Here is an 18538-nt window from a genome sequence, read left to right as displayed (position 1 = left end):
ACACAGGCATGCTTGGCATATCAAAATCATACATTTTCCCAAAAAAGCTAGCAGCAGTTATAGATTCTATCAATTTTACAAGCCTAAAACATGACATTCCTCTCTTCAGTCCTATCATTCTCCTATTTATTTTGAGCCTATTTAAAAGCTGAACTGTCTGACTTTAGTGTCTCCCAAATATCCTGATTCTGTACAAGTAGCAATTATGAGAATTACATATTACTTTGTATTTATATAGTGCATGACTTTGAAAAAAATATTAAAAAATTATAATTGTTTCAAACATCTCTGATGGGCTGGTTTGTAAAATATTATAGATAAACTGGTATTTATTACTACCACTGAGGTTAAAGGCCTTGGCTCAAGGTCATACAGCACATGAATTAGTAATGTAGCTGGGATACATTCCCAACTGTGTACGAGCAGACCATGATAATGTGAATCCTTACACACAGACTGTTATCCAAAGGATACAAATCAACTAAGAGACTAACCAGCAACCCAGTTTTAACCCATAAAGATTCTCTGCTAAATACTGGAAAGAAGGGAGGAAACATGGAAGGGTAGGAGCAGGGACAGGAAAGGAGAGAGGGAGGGAAGACTGATAACACTGTCATGACAGTTTACTACAAGTATTTTATTTCCAGTTCTATTACCAACCACAAAAACTGTGGTTTAGCTCCCCCTTTTTTTTTATCATTAGTCTCTGTCTTCATACAGAGAACAAATTCACCCTTTTGGAAAGGCTTTAATGAAAAAAGCAGGTAACTGAAAATCCATCCTTCTGTTGCTACCACGTTTGGTTTGATGTAAGCTGCTCTCTTATTTCTAGCTCACTACAGTATCTGTTGCTGTGGAACAGATACTCTTCTCCATCTGTTAAATAAACCATCATCACTCCACCTCCAATTTTGTTTTAAAAGTTTACTTCCAACTTGGCCTTTTATAGCCTCTAAATGAAAATACATTTTCAGCCTTCTTTCATAAATATTTTTAAGATCAGGTTAAAAAATACAAGCCTGCTAAATAGTGTAGCTGAGGGAAAACTTTAAGTTTCCAGCAAATGTAAATTAATCACTTGCTGACGAGGGCAGAAATATAAACCATTACAACATGTATGTGATCAAAGATATTCTCTTTCTCTTACTGCTGAGTTTATTTAACATTCATACGCATGTGTAAAATAAAATTATGGGCTGAGTATGAGGCCACATGTTCCTAAGCTTTCCAATGACTTATTCAGACACATTTATTAATATATAGTTGGCCTTCCATATCCATGGGTTCCGCATATATGGATACAAAGGGCTGACTATAAGGGACTGGGCATCCTTGGATTTTAGTATCTGCAGTGGGACAAGGAGGAATCCTGGAACCAATCTCCAAGGACACCAAGGGACAACTGTTACTATATATAGAGACAGAACTAATCCAACTGACAGGATCAGAGGATCAGAGAAAATCCTTCATGCGAGTAACAGCTCTGTAATTTCCTGTCCATATTTCCAAATTTCTACATAAATGCAGGAGATTCTCATACCATAATTTCAGTAGACAAGAATAAACTACAAATTTTACTCTAAAAAAAAAAAGAGTATAGACATTTCACTTATAAAATATAACCTCAAAATGGCAGCTCCAAACACTGCATTTTTGCTCTTGATCAGTCAAGTGATAAACTCTCTTAACATACCATTTTCAAAATTTCTCAATGAGGAGAATAATTTGAAGTAATTTTACTTACACTTAAATGAAGAAGTCACAATTATATCAAAGAGATCTAATGACCCATGAAGAAAAAATAATTAGGATTATGTATTATTTATAGCAAAACAGCTAATATGTAGCACCTACTCTCCTTCGACCGAAATAAGTGCTTTAAAGGGTTATTGTCCTATTATTATTCAAAGGAACTTGAGCAAGGGAATAGTGCTGGCAAGTGGCAGAAAGAGGGCTCAGGCCCAGACTGCCTGACGCCAGGGTCAGTGTTCTCTCAAGCTCTACTCAGTATTCCCTGGGCCAAGAGATTTCCTGACAACACCTGAGATGAGATTTCCTCACCAATATGGAACCAAGACTAAAATATGTTGTGACAGAAAATCAGAAAATAGCAACTAAGGAGCAATTTATAGAGAAATCAGAGATACTATTTTTCTGTTGAGGTACTTTTTTTTTTTAAACTGAAGACAAAATAAGGGAACAAGACAAATCATTCAATTCAGTATATCAATGCCTAAAAAGGGGGAAAAAAAACCCAAGGTATCCTTATTTTTCAAGTCTCTAAAAATGAAATATGAGTTTTGGGTTAATGCGAATAGAGCAAGTATGACTGCTACAGACAGCACTGGCAGCAAATAACTTCTTATCTCAGTGGCTCGTATTATTCCGGTAAATGCCAATGAATGGTCTAAAATGATATCACTGGGCTCACAAGCAACCCTCTTTTTATATCCAAGTATAAAAGTAACTCACAGCCTATCTTTGTGTGGGCTGACAAAGAGCACTCTAATTAAGAAGCAAGCAGCAAACAGGAGAAAAACAGAAATAAGCAGGGCAAAGACAGCTATGCCTTTGAAGAACAAAGTGCATTTTCCATGTGGCAGACCTAAGAGTATTTGCACTGCATTAAAAACTATCAAAATTTCATTTATATTCACGATCTTCCTGTGTCTCTTCTTCCCTTATACAAATGAATATTTATAAAACCCCACAAAGATTAGTTAGCATTCGTTAGTGTTTAGATAGAAAACAAGGTGCCACACTTGTGGCATGATTAAGTGTCATGCTTATTTACAATTAACTAAAAAGACAAGTATGTAAAACCCCAAAGAATCAAAGAAACTAGAAACAGAGAATAAGAATAAAAGGAAAATAAACTGTTCACTGAATGTTTGTATATATTACTTTTTTAAAAATCAGGATCAGGGCCACTGGAATTATAAGATGCTACACTGGTATAAATTAAAAATAAGGAAATACAAACAAGTTCCCAGACAGTGTTCTCTTTCTGATGAGGACTAAAACAAAGTTTTGGCAGCAAGAGATAGAATTGTTTCAATTTAGAATTAAAGGACCTGTCACTCCTTTGCATGCCTTGACTACTACTACCACAACCAATGTACACATACATGACTATTCTACAGTTATTCCAACCACAATACATTCTTACTGTTATTAGAGAAAAAAAAATCTGTCATTTTCATTGGTCTCCAGAGTCATATTTAATTCTCTAGATTCTTTAATGTTCATTTCACAGTTTTATTGTGAAAAGTTCAACATGTGTGTTTATAGACAACAGAGAACAGATACATTAACAATATCTGTTTCTCTAGTGCTTTGAACTTTTCAAAATGCTTTCACAGATGTTTTGACTACTATTCAAGTTATGAGACAATGTTCCTCCAGCATACAATATAAGTAGTTCCTGGAGAATAGGATTTTTCAAAATCCTTGAAAGTAAGTAACATTAGATATACACATAATTAGACTATATCATAAGACGGCTTACCCTTACCTATATTAAAACATTTATAATTATTAGTAATACTTTATTCTGTGAAGCAAAGAGGATGGACATGACAAAATTATACCCAGAATTCACTTGTTAATGTAATCTATATTAGTTGAAAATTCTTTAAATAGAACCAAATTCTAAAAAAAAAAAAAAAGACCTTTTAGGTCTAAAAGACCCTAAAAGCTTGCCTTCTATGTAGGCAGGGTTTAAAGTAGATTTCGAACTCTGTTGTTAAAATGTTTCTGGTTATTGCTCTAAAAATCCTGCCTGATCTGCAACCCAAATTTGGGATGCAGCCATAGGATGCAGGGTGCCCGACAGAACAGATTGTCATCACTATAAATCCACAGCTACCAACCTCAATAGTATTCTGACATCACCATGGTTCCCTGAGCTCTCACTCCCAATCTCCAAGAACAAACATTTCCTATCGTCTCCATGCTCTGTAATCTCATGGCCTCATGCCAAGCCCACAACTCACTCTTAGCAGAAAGCCTTCTTTCCTATGCCTCAGGAAGATGGAAACCAATGGACAGAAAATCTCTCAACCTCCTCCTACCATGACTACAAACCTACCCACTTGCTGCTCAATGACCTGCTTTATTGGAGAAGATGCTCCTCCTTCCACAAGCCTAATCTACCACTTGCACTGAGAGCTCCATCTCTTTCCAGGGATCTCACTTTATTGGCCTTTTCTACTCTCCTGTATCTACTTCAAGCTTTCCTTCTTTACTGGATCTATCAGCTGCCAAACGTGCTCTACTCCAAATAGTTCTCTGACCTTTAAATCTCAAAGCCAACAAAATATTCTTAAAAGGTGAAAAGGAAGTCACCAGTATGGGCTACCAACAGTTTACTGTCCGAGTGCAAACAATAAAACAATCCAACCATCTACTATTATCATTTACTAAATAAAAAGACATTTTAGCACCAAAAGAATGAAAATTAGGAAGGAACTGATGTAAACGGACACCCCTTATCTTAACACTCATTTGGCTTTGATAGAGATGATGGTTCAAAACTTATTGAAATACTCCCCTCCTTTGACTTCTGATACTATACTATGCTGGATTTTCTCTTCTCTGGCCACTTTTCAGCTATTTCAAATCCTAAAAGATGATGCTATGAAAGTGCTGCACTCAATATGCCAGCAAATTTGGAAAACGTAGCAGTGGCCACAGGATTGGGAAAGGTCAGTTTTCACTCCAATCCCAAAGAAAGGCAATGACAAAGAATGTTCAAACTACCGCACAGTTGCACTCACCTCACAAGCTAGCAAAATAATGCTCAAAATTCTCCAAGCCAGGCTTCAACAGTACATGAACTATGAACTTCCAAGACGTTCAAGCTAGATTTAGAAAAGCCAGAGGAACCAGAGATCAAATTGTCAACAACTGCTTGATCATCAAAAAAGCAAAAGAGTTCCAGAAAAACATCTACTTTTTTACTTTACTGACTATGCCAAAGCCTTTGACTGTGTGGATCACAACAAAATGTGGAAAATTCTTACAGAGATGGGAATACCAGATCACCTGACCTGTCTCCTGAGAAATCTGTATGCAGGTCAGGAAGCAACAGTTAGAACTGGACATGGAACAACAGACTGGTTCCAAGTCGCGAAAAGAGTACGTCAAGGCTGTCAGCCTGCTTATTTAACTTATATACAGAGTGCATCATGAGAAATGCTGGGCTGGAGGAAGCACAAGCTGGAATCAAGATTGCTGGGAGAAATATCAATAACCTCAGATATGCAGATGACACCACCTTTATGGCAGAAAGTGAAGAGGAACTAAAGAGCCTCTTGATAAAACTGAAAGAGGAGAGTGAAAAAGTTGGCTTAAAACTCAGCATTCAGAAAACTAAGATCATAGCATCTGGTCCCATTACTTCATGGGAAATAGATGGGGAAACAATGGAAACAGTGGCTGACTATTTTGGGGGGTTCCAAAATCACTGCAGATGGTGACTACACCCCTGAAATTAAGATGCTTACTCCTTGGAAGGAAAGTTATGAGCAACCTAGACAGCATATTAAAAAGCAGAAACATTACTTTGTCAACAAGGGTCCATCTAGTCAAGGCTATGGTTTTTCCAGTAGTCATATATGGACGTGAGAGTTGGACTATAAAGAAAGCTGAGCACTGAAGAATTGATGCTTTTGAACTGTGGTGTTGGAGAAGACTCTTGAAAGTCCCTTGGACTGCAAGGAGATCCAACCAATCAATCCTAAAAGAAATCAGTCCTGAATGTTCATTGGAAGGAGTGCTGCTGAATCTCCAATACTTTGGCCCCTTGATGCAAAGAACTGACTCACTGGAAAAGACCCTGATGCTGGAAAAAGATTGAAGGCAGAGAAGGGGACAACAGATGAGATGGTTGGATGGCATCACCAATGTGATGGATATGAGTTTGAGGAGGCTTTGGGAGTTGGTGACGGACAGGGAAGCCTGGCATGCTGCAGTCCATGGGGTCACAGAGTCAGACACAACTGAGTGAGTGAAATGAATTGAACTGAACTACTCTATCCTACTTTTAAAATGGGAGTTTCTTAGGGTTCCTTCTCATTTCACTGTCCCCTGGAGCAATCTCACATACCTCCCCACAGCTTTGAATCTACTCTTCCAGGCTGATCCTCCATGAAGTTCTATCTCCAGCTTAGGCCACCCTTCTAAATTCCAGACCTATATCTGATACTTACTCAGTATCATTACTTAGACATCTCACAAATACAGACATGCCAAAAAGATGTTACCTTTCACACACTGCTAACTGCCTACCCATTATCCATTTCCTACCCTGTCAGTATGCACTAACAGAATCTCTTACTCCTTAGGGACAGTAATGAGTCTTAACTAAAAACTAGCCCCCTAAATTCCCTTATATCTAGTCTGGCCAGTGAGTATATGGGTTTCTGGGAAATTTCTTTCACATGATTTAGGTGTCACTCTTTCCTTTATTCTTCTACTTTGACCATACAAGAGAGACCAAAAATGAAACACCTATCTGGCAACTATAAGGTCTAACGTCCAGACACTAAGGATGGTCACAGCAGAGCATACCTTTCTGATGGTATTAGTACTGGCTGTCTACCCCCAGACTTGTTATATGAGAAAAATAATCCCATATGTCTAAACCACTGTTAATCAACCTCCTGATTTCTAGAGTCAAACATCCTTAACTATCAAAACCAAAATTAATTTCTTTCTGTACTCACAAAGTTCACTTCTTCATCACAGTAAAAGCAGGAGCATCCTCCGTGTTGCTCCTACTAAAAACCTGGTGGTCAATTTGATATCTCATCTTTTTCATCCATCAAATACTATCAACACATGCTCGCCAATTTCATCTCTAAAACCTATTATCTACCTTTTTCACTTCTAATGCCCTATTCTAAATCACTACCACATCTCATTTTGGGCTCAGAACTTCAACTCTTGCCTTCCTCTAATTTGTTCTCCACAGAGCAGTGTCATGTCATGTCTCTTCTAAAAAGTCTTCAAGTTTCCAACTGCACTATGAATAGTCCAATATGGATATAAAACCCCATATATAAATGGCATATAAAACCCTACATAGATTTTTGCCCAACTGTGTTCAGAGGACTAACTGTAGCAGAAACACCTGGGGTGCTTAATAAAAATGCAGATTTTAAAAGCAATCTTCGGTGTTGGACTTTAGGAATCTCCACTTCATAATTAGGACACTTAACAATTCAGATGCATATTAAAATATGAGAAGGGTGAACCTACATAATGTGATCCAAGACACATCTACGGCCTATCTCCACTCACCTCGCCTCACCACATTTGCTTACTTTCACTTTCTGAAATGTGCTGAACTCCTTTCTGTCCTGGGGCCTTTCTAAAACCAGACTATCCTATTAACCCTACTCTACCCTTTCTCTTGGGTTTCCCTGGTAGCTCAGCAGTAAAGAATCCACTTGCCAATGCAGGAGATGGGAGTTTGGTCCCTAGGTCAGGAAGATCCCCTGCAGACAGAAAGGACAACCCAATCCAGGTTTCTTGCCTGGGAAATCCCATGGACTGAGGAGTCTGACGGGATACAGTCCATGGGGTGGCATTAAGAGTCAGACTTGACTTAGCGACCAAACAACAACTCTTCCTCTAACTCATTCTAAATTTAACTATCACCTTCCATGGGAAACAACCATACTGAATCATCCAGGTAAAATGAGGTTTTCATGTTATACCCTCTCCTAGCACTCTACTCTGTAGTTTTCTTTCATTTACTCTATCATATTTGATTAGTATTTTTAAAAGATAAAGATACCGCTAACTATTGATGTTTCTCCTGCATCCGTTCCTTTTCTGCCCAGAGGTGAGCTTCACTGAAGACTGGAGTGTATGTTCTTATACTTTAACTACATTGTGTATTTGTCTCATGAAGTCTGTTATGGGTATATAAAAACAGTGTCACAGAATATACCATTTCACCTTCTTTACAGCAGTTAAAATAAACTAGAACTACATGTATCAGTATGAAGAAATTAATTATATTATTTTAGTAATTCTTTATTCAATATCTGCATCCCCTTACAGACTGCAAACACCAAGAGCTGGATCATACTTGTCTCATTAACTGCTGCCTATCTTAAGCACTTTGCAGTTTCTGGGACATAATAGGCAATAAATAAACATGGTTGAATGAAGAACTAATTCATGAGTGAATAATAAGATAAGGCTGATGTTGTTTTTTATAAAATCTGAGCTACTCCACCAAGTTAAGTCGGCTAAATACCTTGAACTAATTCTGTTACGCGATTTAAACAAAAACTAATAAATACTGAGATAATCAGTTCTTAATAGGAAGAACAAAAAATAATTTTAAAGGTTATATATTAATTTATATAAAGGGATCTAATATTGGACACTGGTGGGGGACCTACATACAGCAGCAGGAAAGAGGAGAAAACACACAGAAAAGGAAAACAAAATTGTTGGTGGAGAAGACATATAAAACTATTTGGTAACTAAGTAAAACAGGGACTAACAATATTGAAGAGAAAACCTAGAGACCAGAAGAGTCTTAGCCACTTTCTTACAGCTACGTAAGTGGGAAAGCAACTTCACAGAAAAAATCGACTGTCTGACCACTTTTGCACCACACTACTGGTACAAATACATTATACATAATACATTATTATAAAAGCAATTCTGGGAGAAAACAGATGGAAAATGCATTCATTTACCACTCATCTGCCTGAATAAGTGCACTGGGAAAGGAAGAAGCTTTTTTTAAAATACACTTTAATAACAAAGTTGTTTCTTCATGATCTAGTATAAATGGCATGTTTTTTTGCTTACATTTAACACTGTCATTAAACTAAAAATCAAACATATAGAAGGACAACTGTAAATGGCTCTAAATGATGATAGAGTATTTCATTTTTTAAATCACTGAATCATTCTCATTCTATTGGTTTCCAAAAAAAAAATCTTTATACTAAAAACAAGTACAGATATGAACAAAGATACATTCATTTTTGCATAATTAAGTTCCAGATCATTGAACAATTATACGTAAAAAAGATTAATGAAAGCCCAGAACTTTGATCTCTGTGAAAAATCAGGATTTATAAAAGTTCTAATAAATTGAGTTTAGCTAACAGACATTTAGACAAGGCAAACAAAAGGATGAAAATGCATCTTTTGCATCTGGAAGAGGAGGGAACTCCTTCAAACTCATTTAACAAGGCTATCATAACCGCAATACCAAAACCAGACAAAAGACATCACAAAAAAAGAAAATGACACATCAGTATCCATGATGATTACAGATGCAAAAATCCTCAACAAAATATTAGCAAAGCAAATTTAGCTATTCACTAAAAGGGTCATACACTGTGATCATGTGGGATTTACTGCAGGGGTGCAAGGATGGGTCAACATACAGAAATCAGTCAATGTGTTACACCAGATTAACAAAATGAAAGATAAAAATCATATGGTCATCTCAATAGATGCAGAAAAAGCATCTGACAAAATTCAACATCCATTTATGATTTAAAAAAAACCTCTCAACCAAGTGGGGAATGTACCTCAACATAATAAAGGGCATATATGACAAGTCCAGTTAATGCCATACTTAATAGTGAAAAGTTGGAAGCTTTTCTTCTAAGATCATAAAGAAAATAAAGATGTGCACTTTCACTATTTTTATTCAACATCGTACTTGAAGTTCTAGACAAAGCAAACAGACAAGAAAAAGATAAGAAATCCAAACTGGAAAGAAAAGAGTAAAACTGTTACTATCTGCAGAAGACATATTATACATAGAAAACCCTAAAAGCTCCATCAGAAAACTGCTAGAACTAATAAATTCAGTGCAGTTGTAGGATACAAAATCAATACACCAAAGTCTGTTGCATTTCTATACACCAATAACAAACTATCAAAAGAGAGAAATTAAGAAAATAATCTCATTTGCAATTACATCAGAAGGAATAAAACACCTAGGAATAAATTTAACCAAGGAGATGAAAGACCTATACATTGAAAACTACAAGATTAATGAAAGAAACTGAAGACAACAAAAACAGAAAAATACTTCATGCTCAAGGACTAAAATACTGTTAAAATGTCAATACTTGTCCAAGTTATATACAGATTTAATGCAATTCCTATCAAAATTCCAATGGTATTTTTCACAGAAACAGAAAAAAACAACCTCTAAAATTTTCACAGAACCACAAAGATCCCAAATATTCAGGGCAATCTTGAGAAAGTCCCTAATGTCAAGCCATATTAAAAAGGATAGTAATTAAAACAGGTGGTATTGGCATAAAAACATATACAGAGATCAATGGACTAGAGTAGAACCCAGATATAAACCCACACAGATATAGTCAATTAATTTACAACAAAGGAGCAAAAAAATACACAATAGAGAAAGGAGAGTCTCTTCAATAAATGGTGTTAGGGAAACTGGACAGCTACATGCAAAGGAATAAAAGAAGACCACTATCACATACCATACCCAAAACTGAACTCAACATGGATTAAAAACTTGAACCTAAAACCCCAAATCATAAAACTCCCAGAATAAAACAAGGAGTAAGCTTTGTGACATGAGTCTTGGCAATGATCTTTTTGAATCTAACACTAAAAGCAAAAATAAACAAGCCAGACTACCTCAAACTAAAAACCTTCTGCACAGCAAAGGAGACCATCAACAAAATGAAAAACAAACTACTTAACAGGAGAAAATATTTGTAAACCACGTGTGGTAAGGGGCTAATATCCAAATTATGTTAAGAATTCATACAACTCAACAGTACACTTAAAAAGTCCAACTAAAAAATGAGATCTAAAAAGACATTTTCCCAAAGACATTCAGATGACCAAGAGGTACATGAGAATGTGTTCTGCATTATGATCAGGGAAATGCAAATCAAAACCAAAATGAAATATCCCACCTGATAGAGAGGGTATTATTTAAAAACAAACAAACAAAAAACCAGAAACAGAAGTAGGTGAGGATACAGAGAAAAAGGAATCCTTGGGCATTGGTGGTGGTAATGTAAACTGGCACAGCCACTATGGAACAGCATGGATGTCATTCAAAAAATTAAAAACAGAAATACCATATGATCCAGCAATTCCATTTCTGGGTATTTATTGAAGAAAATGTGCTGACTTGAAAACATACATGCACCCCCACATTCAATGCAGCATTATTTACAATAGCCAACACAAAAACACAGTGTCTGTCAATGGATGAGTGGATATAAAATTGTTGACACACACATGTATACACACAGGAATATTACAGAAACATAAAAAAGAAGAAAACCCTGCTATTTAAGACAACACAGATGGACTTCAAGGGCCTTATACTACATGAAGGCACACAGAGAAAGGCAAATACTATAATCTTTCTCATATTTGGAACCTAAACACAAGCTCATAGATACAGAGGACAGATTGGTGGTTCCAAGAGGTGGGGGCGGAGGGTGGGGAAAATGGGTGAACACAGTTGACCCTTGAACAACACAAGTTTGAACTGTGTGAGTCAACATCTGTATGTCCCCCCCCCAATAAATACATACTGCATTTAGTATTATAGAATCTGCCAGCTGGTTGAATCCATGGATGCGGAACCAAGGGCACAGAAGGTGTACTGTAAAGCTGTATGTGGATGTTCAGCAGCATGGGAGGATCAGGGACCCTTATCCCCGTGTTGTTAAAGATCAACTGTATATACATCTGATTATGTTTTTTCAAAAATATGACACAAAATTTTAAAAGTTTGTGCTTGAGCCCCCAAACCAACTTCTGGAACAAAAAAAAAGAGTCTATCAGAATCAGGTAGAAATATTGCAAATGGGCTATTATCACACTATCACTTCTTAAGGAAGTTCTTTATTGCTTCCTGTACTTAAAAATTTCTTTTTAACATTCTAAAAAAATAAAAGAGCTGTCTATGAATAAGTCAAGCGGTCCAGGTGGTCAACTCCCAGATATCCAGGTAAGGTTTTTACTTCATTCAACAATTAACAATGTAATGAAACAGACTGAAGTTATTTAGCTTTTTGGGGGAATGCTCAACAAAGTTTGAGATTTTCAAATTATTAAGATAGAACAGTGACATACGCTCTTTTTTGTAGATAAAACACTATTTGAAATCACCTTATGCAATTACTTATCTAGGCTGTTTTTTGCTATACTAACTCCTGGTATATACGGTCTATAAGATTGTGTCTCGTGGTCCTGCCCAGAACACAAAACAATTCCTGGCTTGTAGTGGCTGCTCCATAGTTACTGCATGAAGGCAAATGAACAAAAGAATAAACTTCTGCACCTATTCTGTATGTTATCTGTAAAACACTTTCAAACTTCTCTGGTAGTACCTGCTTTCCTCCCTTTTCTTTGCATCTCTACAAAAGAAGCTGTCTAGGGCAAAATTAATTACAACATGGTCACTAGATTTGGCCCCAAGTTCTGTAAAACCTGTTTGCTTTTGTGCATTGTAGCCAGCAACTTAATGAAGATCGTTGTTGCAGTTTCCTGATCAGAAGGAACACAAGTAATCACTTCATAATTGAAATCAGTCCTTTCTCCTAGTGACATATTCTGCTGAACATATACAGTAAACAAGAAGCTTAATGAGATGGTTTTAAAGTGAACTTTAAAAAAAATCACGTGTTTAGACTCTTATGCTTACATTTAGTCATCTATTTGGTAGGAGTGGGTATTTTTAAATGGATGTCAGGATTTGAAGGGTGAATTTTATTAACTGATCAAACTGAAAATACTTGAGACTTTTAAAAGAATACTAGAAAATAAGTGGTAGACTGAGTCAATATACAAAAACCTCCTTTACTTACAATTTTAAGGCTCAAGTCTAATGTATGTCAAAATCATTTGGCATTATTTATAGACAAGTCAACATCTATAATCATTACTTATTGAAAAAAAGCTGACAGTGACATTAAAACGTTTGCAATTTTATTTTTTTCTTTGTACAGGAGCCAAACTTACAATAGATAAAACTGAAAATCTGAAATATTTTAGAAGTTTGTTTGAGGGCTCAAGGATATTCAGATGCCAGCGACGTTTAATGTGCTTGCTCATATATAGCACAGAAAACTCCACTCTGTCAATCCTAGAGTTAAGAGAACGGAGGCAGCCTCCCTGCTTCTATGGATTGTGATCATCATAGGGAGAAGAACCTTGCCTCTTAGAGCAGCATCTCTAACACCTAACATACTGCCTGAATAGTGTGTGTGTAAATATGAAAATAAAAGCAAATCAAAACTCAAAATTCATGCCCATAGGATATCACATCAGGCTACCCACTTAAACTGTATGCCCAACTAACTGCCCAGCATTCACTGATGTTTTTTAAGTGAAAAAAAAAATGCTAGGTAAACCAAAAGTTTCAATTATCAAAAACTGCTGCAGAAGATCCCAAATTCTTAACTAACACAAAATTCTAAGCCTCACAATGGCAGTGAGTAAGAACTTCTGCATAGCAAAAACTACAAAATACAGTATACAAGCAATAGCAGCTCTGCATCCAAAAGGCCCTACACACACGGTAAATCTATACTAACATGAAAGCAAGCAGATTATTACAGGACAAAGTCCAACATGTAAGGGATACAAAATAAATAACAGTGATGGTTCTGTGGCAGATATATACGGTGGATATAAAATAAAACTGCACAACAGAGACAAAAATCAAAGCTTCTCCAGTTTTTATTACTTGGCTAAAAACACTGCAATTAGTTTTTTCTCCCTTGTTTCTCCTTTAGGTGAAAAAGAAAAAATGTCATACAATGACTCTTGTAATAGCATGCTTTAGTTGAAACACTTTAACAACAGATAATAGAAAGTTAAGCTCTACTTCCTGCTTCATGAAAACTGTTCTCTGAAATTTTTCTTTCAGGTAAAAAGAGGAAACATTAAGGCAGAAATATTTTATTGGTATGATTAAAGTGGGTTAATGGTATTAGTTAAAAGAATTTTAACAAAATCATTTGTCCTACAATTTCAAAGGATATCAATAAAGTTCCATTCTGCAGAAACTGTAACGTATTCATTTTAACTCAAAGCAGAAAATATTATTTAGTTCATATCTGTATTTAAATTATAAATCTTCTACACAGACCTGGACCCACAGATGCATGTATTCAAAGTCAACTGTAAAATAAATTACCAACAAGTTACATCATATTGATAATAAGTTTATACTTTATCAGTTGTGAATTAAAAAAAATAACATTTTAAAGAAAATAAAAGTAGAGTGACAAATGTTAACAACGTGAAACGATTTGGAAATTAACCTACCAGCAATATGAAGGTCTGAAAAGGAAAGCCCATTTTATGAGCAACTCTGATATAATTTTTAAAGTTATCTCATTTTAAGCCCAAAATGAGGTACAGTCAGGAAAGGATGAAAAAGAAACAATACTCAAGATTAACAGATTTTGAGTTTTTCAATTAGGATTCTTTAATTTTGAGAGACTACAAGAAGAAACAAAATAGACCTTGGGTGTAATTAAATTAATAATTGATATAATTCTATACATCATTAATCTCCCTTAATGGATAAAAGACTTAAGTTTTATGTTATCCCCTCAAAGGACGAATTTTAGTGATCCTTAGTGATGATTTATGAAAGGCACACACAAAATAATGAAAACTCGTCATTTGAAGCTAAGGAAAAGTTTTAACAAGAGACCGAAGATCATGATTTTAATTTGGATCTTACAATGGAATACCTGAACATGAATAGTTATATCTGCATAACTAATGCTAGTATTTCAGCATCATTCTAATTTAATAGATATAACGTGAAAGCAGGCATTCAATACAAGCAAGCTTATACTGAATGAGTCAGTCTCTTAAAAGTTCAGGTTCTCTTATACAAACTTGGGGGGAGAAGAGTTTCCTAGAAAAGTTTAAATTTTGAGAAGAAATAGTAGTTTTTTTTAAAAATAATAATAATAAAGTTTTAACATTTAAATCAACTCTTGAAAAAATTAATGCACTTCAAGAATAGCAATATATATCTGCTTCATAAAAAAAAAATATCCCAGAACTATGAAGTATATTGATACTGAGGATAATAAAGTGTCAGGCAACTACGGAGCCTTTTTCTGAAGCCACTCAAAGAACCAAATATCTAAAGCAGAAACAATGGAACTAGCTAGGTATTTTGCACAGTATGTGCCGGGAAAAGCTAATTAGAAAAAAATTTTTTTCCAGAAAACATATTTTTGGAACTCCAATAACCTTTTTACTACTTGAAAATCTTTTTTACTTATATATTTAGCCTAATCGCAAAGGAATTTATTTTAAAAAGCCAAGGGTGCAATATTTATTTTTAAAGTCACATTTCTGTTACCCTTTAGTTTTTTCAAAGATTCTGGGGTCATGATTTATTTTTAGAACTACTGTACACTTGTGACATACATTTCTAGCTTTATTAGTCTTTATAAATGTGGCATATAACTATATACTAGAAAAATACAATTAGTTTTAATAAACAATGATGGGATGATTAGTTTGTAAATAACTTACAATCATATTAACCAGTACTGCCAATTATACCTGGAGAATTCCTTGAACAGAGGAGCCTGGTGGGCTACAGTCCACAGGGTCACAAAGAGTCGGACACGACTGAAGTGATTTAGTGTGCATGCGCATGCACACACACACAGGATAAAAACCACCAACAAATAAAAGGCTGTCCCAAAATACATAAAATAAACCAACCCTATCGAAGGTGGGGGGGAGTAATGTGCTAATTGAGAAAGCAGGGTGCTACCTGGAAAAGAGGGTTGGGAGGAATGGGAGTTTGCGGTAAGATAACCCTCAATGCCTTTCCAGCTCAACCATGTGATTCTAATAAATTACAAGACTACAGTAAATGAAAGAACAAAGACCTAGAACAGCTGAACTGTATTTTAAAAATAAAAGAAATTCTTCAGCTATTTATAGGATATGAATTAAAATTATAACTAAGAGTTTCAAGTAGAATTGTTAGGCAGGAGAGATTTTCACTATATAAAAAATCTCCAGATATATAATAAATAGAAATTTAAAACGGTTTCAGGTAAGAATTTTTCCTTTTAAAACTAAGCCTTCCAAACAGGTAATTTCAACCAGCTGAGACATTAGGATTGAAAATATTTTAGCAAGGTAAATACTTAATGAAATAAAAATCATTATTTTTTGATAATACTATGTCCAGGAAAATAAGATCCTCAGATATTAAAATCTCACTTAAGTATACCAAAATTGTTCTTTACCACTGAGATTTTAACTAAAATACTTCCAAATTAGTAAATGAAATTTAAAGTCTAATAATAATACCCAAATTATGAGATCAACTGCCAGAATTTGTCATTTCATTACTCTTTCCTTTGAGCCTCCATGCTGAACTGCATACAAGTTCATCAAAGTACTTGGAATCAAGGATCATTACTTCTTCTTTTTTTTAAAATGTAACCAATGTAAGAGTTCCCAACAAGAAGTGTTTTGTATATTATGCCCAAAATACCAAAAATGCGATGTGCCAAGTGCTAATTAGTAGTCTATTCATTTTAATTAAAGATAAATGGATTAGGAAACCATTATAAAAGTTTTGATCCTCACTGGTTTTACATCTCTTACATATCTCAAAAATCTCCATAGCTACAACTTATTAAAATTACTAGGATAAACCATCTACAAAACACTTAGGTAAACTAAATCAACCTTAAACTTTCTTTCATATGCTCACAAAACATAAATTTAGAAAGGAACATTTTAAAACTACAGGAAGAGAATCAATTCATTAAATAAAGACTTATATCAGTCTATTTAATATTTTTTTAAGTAAGTACCTTTTTTATTACTATTTAAGGACTCTAAAAAAAATCAAGTTTTGTGAGCTCTACTGGATAGATTTTGTCCTAGATTTACAGTATTTTTAAGAATTCTAAACTAAGTGTAATTCCTGCCCTTCTCTTCTCCAGGAAATCTTCCCAACCCAGGGATCAAACCCAAGGCTTCCCACATTGCAGGTGGATTCTTTAAGCATCTGAGCCACCAGAGAAGTTCAGTCCATTCCTAAACTTCTTCAATGTGCACTGTGTGCTATTCACACTGATAAACTACAACTGGGGCAGAGAGAGGGAAAAAAGGAATAAAAGAATCTTAGTCCAATTAAATTCCTTCCATTTCTAAACAGTGTAGAAAGCAAATGTTAACTGTGTTACAATTTAAAATAAAAGTGGTTGAACTTGATATACCTGAATCTATGTTCACGCATAATTTTGGCTCTGAACTACATGACAGTGAATGGACAAGTCTACTATGAAAAAATCTGAGTAAAAATCTGAGGGATGGGGCATGATGAATCATTAACAAGCCCCACCTCCAATTCATCTGATTTTAATTAAATATTACACTTAATATAAAATGGTAAAGGAAGAACTGAATGGAAAGCATGTTATTTGTTAAAAAACTAAAAATTGTGCACAAGTTTTGGAATGAAATTATTCCATAGAGTAAACTGTTGTAACTAAGAAGTCCATTATTTAAGTTGTATACAATCCTTCCATATAATAATTTTGGAAACTAACATCAGCTTCCACAGGAAATCTGATGTTCTTGCTTTCCCTTTTGTGCAGTTCTCCAATATCATTATTCTCTCTGACAGCGCTAGTACTGAATGGGAGCAAAACAGAAACCACATATTTTTAAAGGTAAACTGAAAAAAGTAAAATATGCTATATTTTATAAGTTCTGGGTCAGCAAAAATTCAAAGTTCTTCTACAACAAAACCTAGATCAATGAACCATTTATACAGGACATACTGTGTAGAAATAACTGCTACTGGTTTTCAGAATATGAATGCATAGATGAAGACACATAAATAAACAGACATCTATTATATACACATTCACATACATTTATATAAATTATCATGATACAGACTGACAATATCAGTATACATTCTGTGGTTTTTTCCACTCACATGCATGCCTATGAAACTACACTTTCAGACCAAGCTCTCTGAGTTACCTGTTTCAAAGGGACTAAAAACACCAACAAAACAACCCCAAATGTATCTTTCAAAGCTACTGATCACAAACTTACAAACTGAATATATCATGACAATGGATCTTCCTATTTACTAGTCCCAAAAGAACATTATGGAAAAAAATCTCACAGATAGATAGAAATTCCTATAAACAACAGTATTTCCCCTTCAAACAGTTTTAAAAACTTCACCAATATATTTGGGATGTTTCTCTGGATATGAATGGAAAATTTCATCAAACAAAAACTTAAAGTACTGTATTTGACCTACGATGCACATACATTGTAATTTGGACCATGCTGTAGAACTATACTAAGTTCCTTCTGAAAGTTAAATTTCTTAAAAAGTAGTTAAGGTGAATTTCAGTTTTACAGTTTTTCTACTCAATATAAATTCTACTGAGGTTTACAATTCTATTCTAATGCAATAATACTCTGATTTTAGCAACATTTCTCCTATTCTGGACAA

At 34.9% G+C, this 18538-nt stretch overlaps 1 protein-coding gene across 2 annotated transcripts in view; it reads right to left on the bottom strand.

The window, feature by feature from the left end:
* GLS (glutaminase) overlaps positions 1 to 18538 on the bottom strand; it is an 89959-nt gene that overhangs the window by 12811 nt on the left and 58610 nt on the right. The gene's annotated exons all lie outside the window — the stretch shown is intronic.

Source organism: Ovis aries, chromosome 2, assembly GCF_016772045.2.
Source record: "Ovis aries strain OAR_USU_Benz2616 breed Rambouillet chromosome 2, ARS-UI_Ramb_v3.0, whole genome shotgun sequence".
Taxonomy (NCBI): Eukaryota; Metazoa; Chordata; class Mammalia; order Artiodactyla; family Bovidae; genus Ovis; species Ovis aries.
This window is presented reverse-complemented; position numbering and strand designations above follow the sequence as displayed.